Below are 14,884 nucleotides of genomic sequence, written 5' to 3'. Positions count from 1 at the left end.
TAAAAAAATTTAAACCTGTCAAAGTTGAAGAAATGGAATTCGATATTTTAAAATTCTTTATTAGCGAAAGCAAAGAAAAGTTAACTTTTTCGTAGAGCAGCTCCAAAGAGTTATTTAGAGAGTTAATGAAATCTTCAGAAATTGGCTCTTTCAGGAAAAAAAGTAAACTAAAATTAAAATCAGAAAGTAAAAAAAAAAGTTTCTAAAAAATAGTATTAACGCTAAATTATATATAATAAAAGACAAACTAATAATTAAGTCTTTAAAAATAATTATGGATCATATATAATAAATTGTATAAAATATAATAAAATTAGAATTATGTGTAAAAAAAATTTAATTAATATATAATACATTATATAATAATAACCAGAACTATATGTAAGAAGAAAATAAATTATATTTTAGTAAATAAGTAACTTAAATAAAGTTAAAGAAATAGAATGTTTATTATAATTACATTACAAATATTTAATAGTAAAAAGTTATTAGTAACATAAATTTTTACTTTATAAATTAACCTATGAAAACTCTTAAAAACGGAAAATTTATTAAAGAGTAAAAAAAATTAAAAAGGTATATTGAAGCTTAACGAATCAAAATTAAAATAATAAATTATAAAATATATACAATTAAACAGGCGATATAAAAACCTGTTCAATTTTAAAGAATCGGGGACATTGTTATCAAGCAAGCAAGAAATTAAATATAGTGTCAAGTTAAAAAAAGCCCTAAAAGTTATTAAATTCATGAAACTTTTTAAAAACCGAAAAAATTCTTACTAAACTAAAAATCTTTTACGCTAAAAACTCATATAATCTCAGAAAGATTAATTATACTAAAAACTTTTTAATTCATAATATTGGGTTAACAAAAAAAAACAAAGTTAAAAACCTTTTAGTAACTAATAAGTAAAAATTCAAACAGAAAGACTTTCAAAAAAAGTTAATACCATTTGCGAAGTGAAGTCCCGAACTCTGCAAGAAGTTTTAAAAAGTTTTTCTGGGTTACATTTAGAAGTTCTTCTTTTTCGTCATAACGTAACCGTAACGATTTTACTGTTTTATAAAGTTCTTGATTTCTTTCTTTTAACTCAGAAAAGTTTAAAGCCTGTTAAAATAGAAACTTTAAAAAAAGCCTTATTAAAACCAAGCGGCGCTATATAAGCTAACAATAAGTAATATTATTACTAACTTTAAAATAGTCTTTTTTTCTACATCAAATTTATCTTGCAACATTAATCTGATAAATATTCCCAATAGAGACTGGAAGGTTTACTTATATACAAGCACTTAACCCTCTTTAAAATTAATCAAAAATAAATATTTCAAAATCTAACTTGACACTTATTACTGTCTTAAGTGAGTTAAAAAAGGGAGGTGCAAAAACTAGAATGCAAAAAAGGCATTTAATTTTAATCTTTTTTTACGGCCCTATTAAAATTTATTAAACATATATTTTAACACCTCATCGTTTTCAAGAAGATACTTTTCAATACAAACATCTGTGAGGCTCTGAGTCTTCTCAAGCAGATAGCGTTCCTTGTCTTCTTCCATGTTAAACTCACCGATAGTCCTATTATTGTTAGCTTTGTAACTGTTGTAAAGGTTCAAATTAATAAGCTGGTCCCGAGTATTTCTTGCTTAAATGCACGTGGCAATTTGCTGCTTTCAACCTTCTTGTGTCGTTTTGTTCGTCTCTTGTCTCTCTTATATATATACGTATTAACAACTATACACAAAACCGCCTAGCTGTAGTTTTGACCCGCGCACTAAATTCTTACTTAGCATTTGCTATATTTATATAACTTCATTTTTTTAGCAATTTATTTAAAATATACTTATACTATTTAGAAAAATTAATCGACGTAAATTATATCTACTGACCTTTTATTACAGTCCTTATATATATTATTTTATTTTTTCTTCTTTAAACCTCTACTTTTTTAAAGATAAATTTAACTTTATATTAATTTTGAGTTTATCCTCTGAAGAAGAACTTCGAGCTTTCATTGCGAAATTTTTGGCTGTAAATGAAGAACTCAGAAAAGAGCTAGATTCTCAAAGGCAAAATTTTTTGAAGTTACTAAAAACACTCAGGACAAAAATGAGTTTAAAAGGAGAAAGGACATTTTGATAATATAACTAACAATAAAGTATTTTCAGCCTTACAATTCTAGATCATTCAGATGCTTCTGAAGTGGTACTGGAAGATAGCGAGACTCAAAAGGTCACGAAAGGCGATCTAATCACGGGTAAATAGCTAATATTAAGATGATAGTAGTAGTAGCAATAACTTTATGAGTAATAGTTCCCATATTGGCGTCATCAATAATAATACACTAGTTAGCAACAACACTAATAACAATAAAAATATATTCAGTAATAAAAATAGAAATATTATTGATAGTAATGATAGTAGTAGTAAGTTTCCCCCAATTAAAGGTTACGCCAACCCGAAAATCGTTAGAGACTCAGAAAAGCCCACAAAAGTTTACAAGACACGGTAGGGCATAGAGATGGGCAGCGCTTCTGATCCTGTCCTTATTAAATATACGACCATCTACTGTAGAACCCCCCCTGCGAACTTTTTGAGAGAAATCCCTTCTATTACCCTTTTCGAAAAACTAAAGTGACCCCATCTTGTACAATTTATGCGATCCAACGGTGCCACGATCCTGAGGTCAAGAGGTACGCATCTTGGTATTTCCGGCAACATCTCACGAATACCGTGCGATTACAGCGATAATGCACAAGCAAGAATTACAACACTTTACCTATCAATTACCTGATGCCAAGTCACACAATTTTGTTATTCGTGGAATTTAATGCGAACTCGATATCTCCACCGTCGAGGCGGACCTGGGGCGAAAGGCGCCACTTCCCTCCGAGTGGCACGAATGCACACGGAGAACACTATCGCTGGCGAGCGGAAAAAGCTTTTGTTACCACCAATGCTGGCGCATATACCCAGAAAGCAGCAACAAAAACTTTTAGAGATGAAGACCATTTCCCATCTTCAGATCAAAACAGAAGAACTTCGAAAAAGCAGTTGTGTTGACCAGTGCCACAGCTGCCAAACCTTTGGCCAAACTGCAAGCTTTCCCTCTGCCGCACCTCGATGCGTTAAATGCGTGGAGGTTATTTGACCGCAGAGTGCACCAAATCACGAGACTCGCCTGCTAGGTGTGCGACTTTTGTCGAGGCATATACCGCTAATTATCAAGGCTACAAATATTACCCGCGTGAGGCAGCCAGCCAGCCCGCAAAGTTTACTTCGTCGGCGCCAACTACAAACAGTACTGTTACCCCGGAAGTCTCTTACGCGTCTCCTTTGAAGAAATTACCTCATCAAGATTTGCTCAATATCACGTTAGGTTCTAATGCCCCTGGTCACGCTTCTACTGCGAGAGCTGAACAGTTGCAGCCTACACTACGGCAGATGTTAGCAATTTTAACGACGAATTAGTCCAGCATGCTTGAAACTTATAAAGGACTGGAATCTGTTTGCAACGGTTTCTAAGCCAAATACTCGCCGCCACATTCGACTTCTATTCTAGAATGCAAATGGTGTGCAGAGTATGAAGCACGAGCTTCAGGAGCTTTACCAGGAGAAAGAAATGATGCGTGCGCCATCAACGAGACGCACCTCCTTCCTAAGGTGCATTTAATTTGTGATAATTTGTTACATATCGCCAAGACAGAGTTGATGCGCGCGGAAAGGACGTGCTCTCTTTGTGAAAAGGATTATTCGATATCATTCGATATCAATGCCAGCTCTACAACAGGGTGCCAATGAAGTGGGAATTTCCCTATGTACGGCCGACCAGGGGCCCGTGTTTGTAATCCCTGTCTACGAAACCCCTAAGAAGTTACTTCCGCCTTTTCGATTTGGATGCCATCCTTGGGAGTGTCTCTTCTTCTGTTTTGCGCGGGGATCGTAATTGCAAGTGCCCTACATGGAGCAGTCGAGTCACTAACTCGAATGGCCACATCCTTGTGGCCTATGCCGATGGGCGCGGACTGGGCGTGCTAGACCCCCAGCAACCAACACACTTGGCCACTACACAATGGACGTACTGGACATTGCCATACTAAAAATACGTCTCACAACGGCAATTGAAGCACTCCACGATCTGTACTCCGATCACCTCCTAGTTATTCTCGACTTAGGGGAGGGGAAGGACATAGACTATCACCCGTACTTTTACCGACTGGGGCAAATATGCTGAGTTATTAGAAACCACGCTGCCTCCGTGTCCATGATTACCGCCTACGCCCGCCCTGCTAGTTGATCCTGTTACCCTTTCCCAAATCGCACTGAACATAGCTCACACTACTGCCACGAACCACTAGTGAAAGACGTACCGCCCCGATCGCCAGCCTGACGTACTAACTACACTTAGCTGCCAACATCGACCTCTTAGCCACGTCGACCTCTTAGCCGAGTGTCCATGTTTTCGCAGAACGCCAAAGACAAATTTTTGCTTAATCGACTGCACTGGCGCATAAGAAATAAGCTACTGGCCCACTTTAACAATGAAGGGAAGAGCAAACTGCATCGTACACCCTAATCAGGTAACAGCAGCCGCCCCTCCTCCTTTTGGAAATTTGTTAAAAAAGATCAAAAATCGGGGTCGTGGCACCACTACCACCCCTTCGTGGAGGAAGTATGGTGGCGGCCGAGAGTGACGGAGACAAAATTATGCTTTTCGCCAGAATTCTTGCTATCTAAAACGTGCCAGCTGCTCACTTTACCGCTAATGACGCTGCGTCCCCTCAGCTGAGCTTACCCCTCTTCACTAACTACGGTCCACCTGAGCTAATTAATGTTGGCGAGGTTTAAGCGATTGTCGAAGCGCTACCCCAACGAAAAGCGCCTGGCCTTGATGGCGTCATTAATGAGACGTTAAAGAAATTGCCGTTAACAGGGATGTATTATCTGTACCTCCTAGTAAAAGCTGCGATGGTTCCTTGGCGTCTTTCCGACTCCTATGGAAAACGGCGACCGTGGGTGTTGCTGCCAAAGACACTTAAACCGGAATCAGCATCTAGCAAGTACCGACCCATGGGCCTCCTGTCAGCGACCGGCAAAGTGGGTGAGACCGTTTTACTGCGCCGTCTTAAAGAGGTCGTTGACGCCAGGGGCGCCTTGCCGGAGTTTCAGTTTGGGTTTCGGCAAGGTAACTCAACGACCTAGCAGCTCCTTCGCTTTACTGAATGGACTACAAGCTATCTTAACCATTAGATAACAGGCGCTGTGTTCGTGGACGTTAAAAAGGCATTTGATCATGTTTGGCTTGAAGGTCTGCTGCACAAACTGCGCAGGTTATCCGTCTCCCATGACCCTTACAACTTTCTGAAGCCCTATATTTAAATGGCCTCGTCGCCAGCGTGCGCTCCTGGGATATGCACAGTCGCCTCTGTGTTCTTGGACAGTAGCCTCCGGGGTCCCCTCTTTCGCCCCTTTAGTTTGCATTTTATGATGAGCAACGCGTGCACTTAACCATCAAATCCACACACGCATCGCTTTCTACGTCGATTAAACGGCCGTTTACTCATCGTCGAAGTCTCTCACCTTGCTATGCAAGCACCTACAGCTCTATTCTAACGCCTTCGTTGACTGGGCCGTAATTGGAAAGTTTCTATAAGTGCGATGAAGAGCAAAGCGCTTTTAATTACTAAGAAACGCGTCCCCTTGGAGGGCGTTCTTAACCTTTGATGGCGGGAAAATTCCGTAGTGTTCTCAAGCATATGACAAGAAATTTTCCTGTTAGCCGCACGCTTGGACTAAGTAGTGGCAAAGGTCAAGACCGCAGCGAAGGCGCTCTACCCCTTTGCTACATGGCAAGAGCAAGTCTTCTCCGCGAAACAAACGGCAATTGTGTAGGACTTCGATATAGTCAATAATGACATACGCTTCTGCTGCCAGGGGCCTATACACCCCTGCTATAGAGCCGGCAGTTCAAGTGCGCCAGAAAAAATTAAAATTGGCTCGCCATGGTTTGTGCGAAAGAAGCTCTTCACCGGGGCCTTCAGCTGCTGGACCCTTTAGACGAGTATTGCTTGCTGCTACTGTTACAAATCTTTTCAAATCTTTTTGGCCAAAATTAGGACTTAAGCTCTCTTCGAATTCAAGTTAGAAGTGGAGTTTGATGGGTTGGTAGGGGCAGTTTAAGGGTGTTCTAAGCATTCACACGTGGTAAATAGGTCCTGAACTTATAGAGTTTCGTAAGATAGCCTCTCACCTTACTTAAAGCAACGTGAGAAAGCAGGAGTAGAGGAAGAACTGCGCGCGCCTAAAGTGCTGACAGCGGTATCAGTAAGGCCCCACGCGGTTGCTCTTGCGCAGGCCTTTGTAACTGGAAGAGGTCATCAGCTTCAAAATCTTCTTTTCTGGAGTCGTAGTACAATAAATCAATACACTCCTCTAACTTATATTTATTAGAAACTTAAGTTAAATCAAAAATTAATCCTGGGTGTATAGCCTTATAATTTAAATATTATAAAATTTTACAGGCTTTGCCAAAATTTGTGCGTGCTTAGAAGGCGGTAACACATGTATTACGAATCTTCAATCAAAGAGGTGAGTATTTCAGGAAAAAAATTGGTCACAAAAATTTCAAAAAATATTTTTGGTACCTTAGAGCGCCGGATGTTTTTACAAAAGTATAGCTAGAGCAAGTCTTCTCTCCGAAACAAGCGGTAATTGTGTATTTCTTAGATGCAGCCAATAATGATATACGAGTCTGCTACTTGAACCAATGACTCCACTACGATTAAGTGCGACAGAACATATTGCTTCTTGTTCTGACGAAGGCGCCGTGTTTTGCGCTAAATGATGCCCTTCACCGGGACCTTCAGCTGAACCCTTTAAAGATAGTCTTCCAACGTTATGCCGTGGTCCTTTACGTCAGGTTTACCCGGCACCCTTCTCGCCTGCTGCTGAGCGAACTTATTTACGAGCCATGGGAAGGGGCACGTTATCGCTGCCCACGTGACGCGCTTAAGTGCTGGTTTTTAATTTTTTTGTTAATGTAATAAAATAATGAACCCTGAATGCTATTTGTAGTATATCTGCGATCGCTCTTGATTGAGAGCTCAAGTATTAGAAGTTTATAACTCTATCGAGAACCAGCAACTGTCATTTATAAATAAATAATTTATACACCAATATTTTACACTTTTCAGCTTTCTTGAGGGCTTATAATAATGTGGTGGAAAGGCGGTTTTAGGAAACCATGTGAGTGATAAAAATAAGGATCGGATTTTTACACTTTCTCTCGGTCTTTCTAACCAGTCTTAATTAGAAGTTTAAAAGATTTACAAAGTTTTGTTGTATCTGAAAAAATATATAAATTTATATTAAGTAATTATCAAGGTTGTAATTTGGTATTAACCTAAATAAGCTCAGTGTTGCACTTGTAGTACAAATGAGTGACATTTTGTTTAGGGTAACTTTCTAGCCGTGAAAGCAAACCTCTGACAGCGCTACTATCTATTTGTTATTTGAGATTTGTTAAATGGCGCATTATGGAGTCAAGCACACAAGGTAAACTTCTTGGCCTATTCTTTAAAGCATTTAATTTTTTTATTTGCCTAATAGTGGACCTTTAAGAGATTAGTATCGTCTAGTTATATTTGTAGAGGTTACTTTCATATTTATTAGAAGAAAACAAAAGACCATCATTTTAGCCCTCCTGCATGCAACACGTCAAAAATTAAACTGTAATTATACAAAAATATCTGGCATTCTCTCAGCAATATCTCAGTAATAAAAGAGAGGAAAACTTTTAAATAATCTTTAAGTCCTTAACAAAAATGATTGTATATTTATTACAACATTAAAAACAAAAAAAAATTGTTAAAATTTTTTTTAAAAAGCTACTAATACAGAAAAAGAAACCTATAACTAATTGAAAACTTTTTTTTTTCCTATTTTAGTTCCCGTGTCAATTTTTTAAATGTTTATAGTTTTAGATGAAACGATAATAATAAATTTAAAAAATGATTATTCCTATTTAGTGGATTAAAATAACCACCGGGACTTTATAAACACGACAAGCGAAGAATACTTGAGTAAAAGATATCACATAAAATTGTTTGGTAGCGTTTAAGAGAAGAGTTTCTATAGTAAGCGTTAGCAGTATAAGCAACCAACTTTATTTTATCCGGTTAGCATTACGTTTCAGAAATATTCGAATAAGATATTTATTATAACTAACAAGTTTAACATTTTCTGTGAAAAGAGGAGGCTTTCATAGAGCAAGTACAACGTGATAAATAAAATCCAGATAAAAGTTTATGAATAAAAATGTGCTCAGTTTAAAAGTTTTTTTACATGAAACGGGTTGAAGTTGTTAACTCTAATGTTAAATTTATGTCACTAATTGACGTTAAACCGCTAGGATAGAGAGAATAGGTGTGAAATTCACCTAATGCTTGCTAATCTAGGTTCCCTTTCCCTGTACTTCACAGTAGTTTTGCATATCCCTTTTCTCTCTATAGAGTTAGCTTGGCCTGGATCGTATAGAAACTCAAAGCTTATCTTCTCGCGCTGTCAGCTTATAGACAAATGATAATTTCGCATATACCCTATCGCTCACAGAAGAATGGACAGTAGATAAAATATTATAAAACACTACCAAAAAATCTCTAATGCGTTCCTGTGACCAGTTTATAGTGCTCAAACATGTCTGTCTTGCTGGGTGGATGTTTATTTTAAAAGAAATTTAGGATTCAATTGTTTTAAGATAAAGGCTTCCCTGAAATCGAGTTACAGGGCAGTGACCGAGTTCTCAGCAGCGCCTGATTACTTAGGGAAAGCAAATAGTTTTTTTAAGTGGAGTTATCAGGAATACTTTAAGGTAGTTTGTTTATCTAAATGACCTGTGGAAATTGCAAAATTTTCAGAGATTATAACTCTATCCCAGGAAGGTTAAACAGTGCGTCACATCCTCGAATAAATTGGTGTGAATATATCTCCCGTCCATCTAACAGTTCGTCGTTTCTAGAACGCGGAAAGTTTGAAGATTTTAAGCGCCCCGGTCTACCTCAGATCACCTCTTTTGAGGAAAAGAGCTCAGTTCATGCTTTAACGCAAATTGCCATTTTAGGCAATTTTTATGGTTATTTAGATTAATTCATTGCTTAGGTGTTAGTATATAATGGTTCATGAAAATAAACGGCACTCGTGTTAATTTTTTTTCAGTATTTTTTTTGTTTTAGTCACGTCTGTAAGTCTCCACTGTATATATACATTTGTTTACAGTTAATTTTAAAAGGTTTGAAGGTTTAACTACCCTAACAACCTCAGCAGCCGACGACCAAAGAACTATGCTGATAAGCGTATTAGACAACTTACAGCTTCTATAATTACCGCGGCTCTTAGTCGGGAAGGTTAAAGGGAAGTTTCCGTCAGTAACGTAAAAAGGCGCTTATAAGAAACCAATTTATACGGTCGGCGTACTGTACGTAACCAGTACTTTGACGAGGGAACAAAACAAAACGTCTTCAGTGGGCCAGAACACAAAAAAATTGGCGCAGGGATTATGAAAGCGTGTTGTGGACTGACGAATGCAAATACGAGGTCTTCAACTAAAAAAACGTAGAATTTTTATTGGAAGGAACAAGGATGAAAATCGGCATGTGTAGTTCTAACAGTGAAGCACGGAAGCCCGTGTTAGTGTGGGGTTTATCTTTTGCTGGCTTTATAAGTTTGGTCAAAATACTGCTGGGAGCATGTGCACAGAAAATTATCTCCAAATTTTGGAAACCAGTGCGATACTCTCAGGAGTCCAATTAATCGATAATAATATTACCTTTATATAGGACAATAACCCTAAACACACCGCTAGGGTGTGCAAAACGTTCCTAGCCGACAAAGAAGAGGAAACGGAGAAACTCTATAGGAGAGTTAGAAAAAAGGTGTGACATCAAAGGAAAACCACAGGAGGAGCCCCCAAAAAGAGTGTAACGATATCCAGCAAAAAACGTGGAAAAATTTTTTTTTTTTACCTTGCTAATCTATTTCGTCTACAGCCCTCTTCGTTAGCTAGAATTTAATTTTTTTTGAGTTTTCTTACTTCAATATATATTGTTTTTTCACAAATATTAAAGAACCAAATGGATGTATTTTAAGCTTAATTATTACCATACTTATTTTTAATTTTGCTTCTAATATAATTGACGTAAACTTTAAGGAATTTAAGTTATAACCAACTTACCTTCATCGGCAAAGGTATGTTTTCGGGCCTTTGTAATTTGACTTTATTGTAAGACCATAATTTCGATCCTATCACTAAATATTTTATTATATAATAATATTCTGTTCACTCACGCTACTCGAAGCAATCATAAAATGTTCGCCGCTTACTCGGTAAATTATATAGTTACTTCCTTGTTATATAGTTAGGAGCCTTAATAATCGTGTTCAGTATTTTTTTATATCCTCTTGCAATGTTAGTAACATATTACTTATAGAAACTTATTGAATAACAATATAAAATCAATTAAAAACGATTCGTTTTCTCATCTCGTTGCCTTGACTAAACTGTAAGATTCTTAATCTCTATTAAAACGTTGGGGGGTTATTCCATAAGTCAATTGATAAATTTTTTTTTTACCTTGCTAATCTATTTCATCTACAGCCCTCTTCGTTAGCTAGATTTAATTTTTTCTGAGTTCTCATATTTGCAATATATATTGTTTTTTCCCTAATATTAAAGGACCAATTGGATGAAGTTTAGGCTTAATTATTACCATGCGGATTTTTAATTTTGCTTCTAATATACGTACTGACGTAAACTATGAGGGATTTAGGTTCTAACCAACTAACCTTCATCAGCAAAGGAATGTTTTCTGGCCTTGGTAATTTGACTTTATTGTAAGGCCATAATTTCGATCCTATCGTTAAGTATTTTATTATATAATAATATTTTGTTCACTCACGTACTCGAATCAATCATAAAATGTTCGCCGCTTACTCGATAAATTATATAGTTACTTCCTTGTAATATTTGTTAAGCGTCTTAATAATCGTGTTCAGTATCTTTTAAATTCTATAACTATGTTATTAACATATTACCTGTAGAGCTTTATGGAATTAGACATTAAAATCAATTGAAGACGATTCGTTTTCACATCTCGTGGCCTTGACTGAACTGTAAGTCTTTTAGTCTATTTGTTACTCCTCCTGGGAATGGTATTATAAGGCACCTTAATTTGGATGGACCTTATTTTAAGATAGGAATAAATTAATTGTAGGAGCTACGATGCACTAACTTATTCACTTCAATCTTTGCTTATGTTATGCATTACATTCTCTTTCCTCTAGTACTACCACTATAACTCTCCTTCTGTACTTTTTTTACAGTAATTTTTAATAAGATGTAATAATATACCTTACATTTTATCTTAATTTTGAACTTCATCTTTTTATATATTTTTAGGGATCTTGGAGGAAACTCTATTACTAGTATTCCTTCTCTTTGTTTCGTGTGGCTAACGAAGTTAACTTTACTGTACGTTTTATCATATTTTATAGCTCCTTTCCTGCATATACATATCATGTTGTGTTGCTTTTGAAGGTATCTTTTCACATGTTATACTTTTTCCAATCGTTTTCTAAACGTTTGGATTTATTGTTTTTCCAAAAAACTTTCTGTTTGTAATATCTAAATAAACCGCGTAAGCGGAGGCTTCGCACAGTTTATCAGTCTAATCAGGTTATAAAAGGCCAGTATAAATGCATTTTAGAAATAATGTTAGTAAAACTGCTTTTATAATAACACCTATCGGGGCAACGGTATTGTTCCAGGTGTTGTTCCCGGTGTTCCTCCTGTTAGGTATATTAATTGATATTTATCTTTTACATAACCATTAGGGATCTTGAAGGAAATCCTCTAACTGAGATTGTGGCTAAAGCTTTTGTGGCTTCCTGGTACCCTCATGGCATGTAATTTTCTATTCCTTAGTATTGCAGTCCTACAAACCTTTTTTTAATTACCTTTTAAAATTTACTAGTAAATTAAAATCAAAATTTTCTTTGCTGCTCGCGGGCGCTCTACAATGAATTAGTCAATGTTAATGGAAACTGCACTTTTAAAGGAAACCTAGAAATCTTTCTTGCTTTTAATAAAACTAAGTGCTATACATCAAGTAAGCCAGGATCTACACACACCACGAGTATCAATACTGAAATTTCCTCCTGATCCCCCTATAGTGGGGTAGGGATAGTAAATAAACCCATTTAGTACGTATTACGCTCCCTTTTACTTGGTGGTACTGGTATTTTCTGTATAAACCATAAGAGGCAATGTAATGATAATTCTTAATAAAGTTGATTTTTTAATATTTTTCTGTACCTTACTCCGAAACTCTTAGAATAAGTCTATTACCTGCGTTTACGTTATCATCTATTTAGTACAACGATGTTTTTAGTAGAGCATTGCATTGCATTAAACGTTTAAATATATCGGGGTTAAAGGTTAGGTTTAATAAAAAATAATATAAGGATATATGAACTTTTGACTATAATATTTGCCAAAGGCATGTAATAGCAATCCCTCTCTAGTGAGCTCTCTTCAGCAATGGCTACCCCCCTGTTATACTCGAGAAGAGAGCCGGAGACAGTGTAAACTGGGGACAAATATTAAATACTTTTAATTATAAATTATAATCAACTATTTCCGACTTGGTTACGGGAATGAAACCTTAAAAAAATAACTTCTGCTTCTCCGATAAATATTAAGAAAATCTCCAAAATGACTATTTTTCCTATTAACTGTTAATAAAAAGCATGCTCTCCAGCTTGAAGGTTTTTCGTAATCTAATATGAGCTTAGGAAAAAAAAAAAAAGTGAAATAGGGTATTGGTTTTACGTGCAACGATTGCAAGCATTAAAAAAGTTTTTTAAAACAAATAGGAATTGTGCATTCTGTTGCAGATATTTATTCAAATATTGTACTTTCCGAATTTTGCTTTTTTATTGAAGTCATTCTGTAGAACGAAAATAACAAAGCTAAAAGAAAAAAAAATAACTAGAGCTTGCGCTACTAAAACTTTTAAAAAGAAAAGATAGAATAAAGTAGATTAAATAATTGCTACTTCACAGAAAACCAAATTTATTAGTACACTTGAATTTCTTATTAAGTTAACTTATCGATAGCGTGTAAACTAAAAACAAGTAATTAACTTTTACGAATATATAAAAGATTGTCTATTATATAAAGAAAAAACCAAAGGGAACAAGCTAGAATTGGCTAGATTAATAAAAAAAAGTTTCTACACCCAAAAACTAAAACACAAAAATTAATGAATCTCCTTGCTAAATAAATATATTTAAAAAACTTGAGCTATCAAAACTTGTTGGTAGAAAACAAGCTATAATACTGTTAATGAAGATTATATTAATTTTTACAAACCAGCTTATTAGCATATAAAACAAATCATTTAGAAAATAAACTATTATCAAGAGGAGAGAAAAAACAACCTCAAAAGTTATAAAAAGAAACTTTTCGTTGTTCATTGTTATTTAAATTAGATAATGTGAGTGACAACCAAGTATATTAACTATTACCGTTTATAAAATTAACTTACTAGCAAACATTACGAATTTATAATAAACTATGTAGTAGTAAGCTATTATTAAGCAGTTTGAAATGAAACGCCTTAAAAGTTTTTAAAGAAACTTTTTGTTTCCCATTGTAATTTAGAATAATGTAAGGGACAGTTAAGTATATAAGCAAACTATTAACTTTACAAATCTACTTTAAGCACACATGATTTTATAGAGTTATGTATAGGCAGTGAGGAAAAACGCATCAAAAGTTGAAAAAAAAAAAACTTTCTTGTTTTCAAAGCTATTAAACTATACAAAAGTAAGTGACAATTATAAAAGTTTTACAAGTTAGTAAGTTATAAATTCATTTATTAGCACACAATGATTTATACTAATAATTTGGTCTAATAATCTTATAATTTTATGTTTAAGCTATTTTTAAGAAGCTTTTCTTTGTTCAATGTTATTTAATTTAAAATACTGTAAGCGCAATTATAAAAAATAAGAATCAGTACTTCTATAAATTCAGTAGTTAAAGTTTTTTAGTTAATCGCTATTAACAAATAGTGTAAAAGTATGAAATTCCTTCACACGCTTTCATTAATTTTTGTAACTACTTATATATTTTTATAAAATGATACTACGAGGCTTTATTTGAAGTATTCTAATTAATATTACACTGTTATATTAATAAGTATAGGCGTAAAAAATTTAACTCAAACTTGAGTTTGTATTTACCTTATACTTTACAAATCTTATTTCTATTTTTATTATATAAATAATACTAAAAAACTTTTTTTTTCTCAAGTATTTTCTCATTATAATTATTATAATATTATATATATGTAGTATAAAAGAAAATAGAGATTTATCTTGTGTACAAATTTATTCTTTTTTAAATTCTTTATGACAATTTATTTTATATGAATTTAAATTTAAATAACAAAAAAGGTCTTTTTTTAAAGTAATTTTTTTAATAGCTATACATTAATAAATATTTATAAAAGAAATAAATTAAATTCATAAGTTTGTGTTTACCGATCTTTATGATTAATAAATTTTAATTATATATTAATACTAAAAATCTTTTTTTTTGTTTTTTATTGGAAGTTATATTTCAATATAATATTGGTAAGTAGTACACAAGAAAAAAACTAGATTCCTCTTGTGTACTTTTTGATTTTCTATATAAAATTTTATTAATTAATAAATTATGTTATATAAGAACTAAACTAAATTCATCTCAAATTTATTTCTACTCATTATTTTTACTCATTATAATTATTGAATATATAAGTTATTATTATAAAATATTGCTAATTTA

General features: G+C 34.3%; 1 long non-coding RNA gene across 1 annotated transcript; it reads left to right on the top strand.

The window, feature by feature from the left end:
• The first annotated feature begins 10,487 nt into the window (after window positions 1-10,487).
• LOC135145566 (uncharacterized) lies at window positions 10,488-12,284 on the top strand. Its single transcript, XR_010283487.1, has 6 exons — window positions 10,488-10,553; window positions 10,727-10,868; window positions 11,092-11,163; window positions 11,450-11,521; window positions 11,884-11,955; window positions 12,024-12,284. It is a non-coding gene; the product is annotated as an uncharacterized LOC135145566 (long non-coding RNA).
• Window positions 12,285-14,884: the final 2,600 nt, after the last annotated feature.

The sequence above is a fragment of the Zophobas morio genome, unplaced genomic scaffold, assembly GCF_036711695.1.
Source record: "Zophobas morio isolate AGI-343-1 ecotype UQ-CSIRO unplaced genomic scaffold, CSIRO_AGI_Zmor_V1 ptg000159l, whole genome shotgun sequence".
In the NCBI taxonomy this organism is placed as follows: domain Eukaryota; kingdom Metazoa; phylum Arthropoda; class Insecta; order Coleoptera; family Tenebrionidae; genus Zophobas; species Zophobas morio.
Note: the sequence above shows the minus strand (reverse complement) of the source record. Positions and strands in the feature narration are given on the sequence as shown.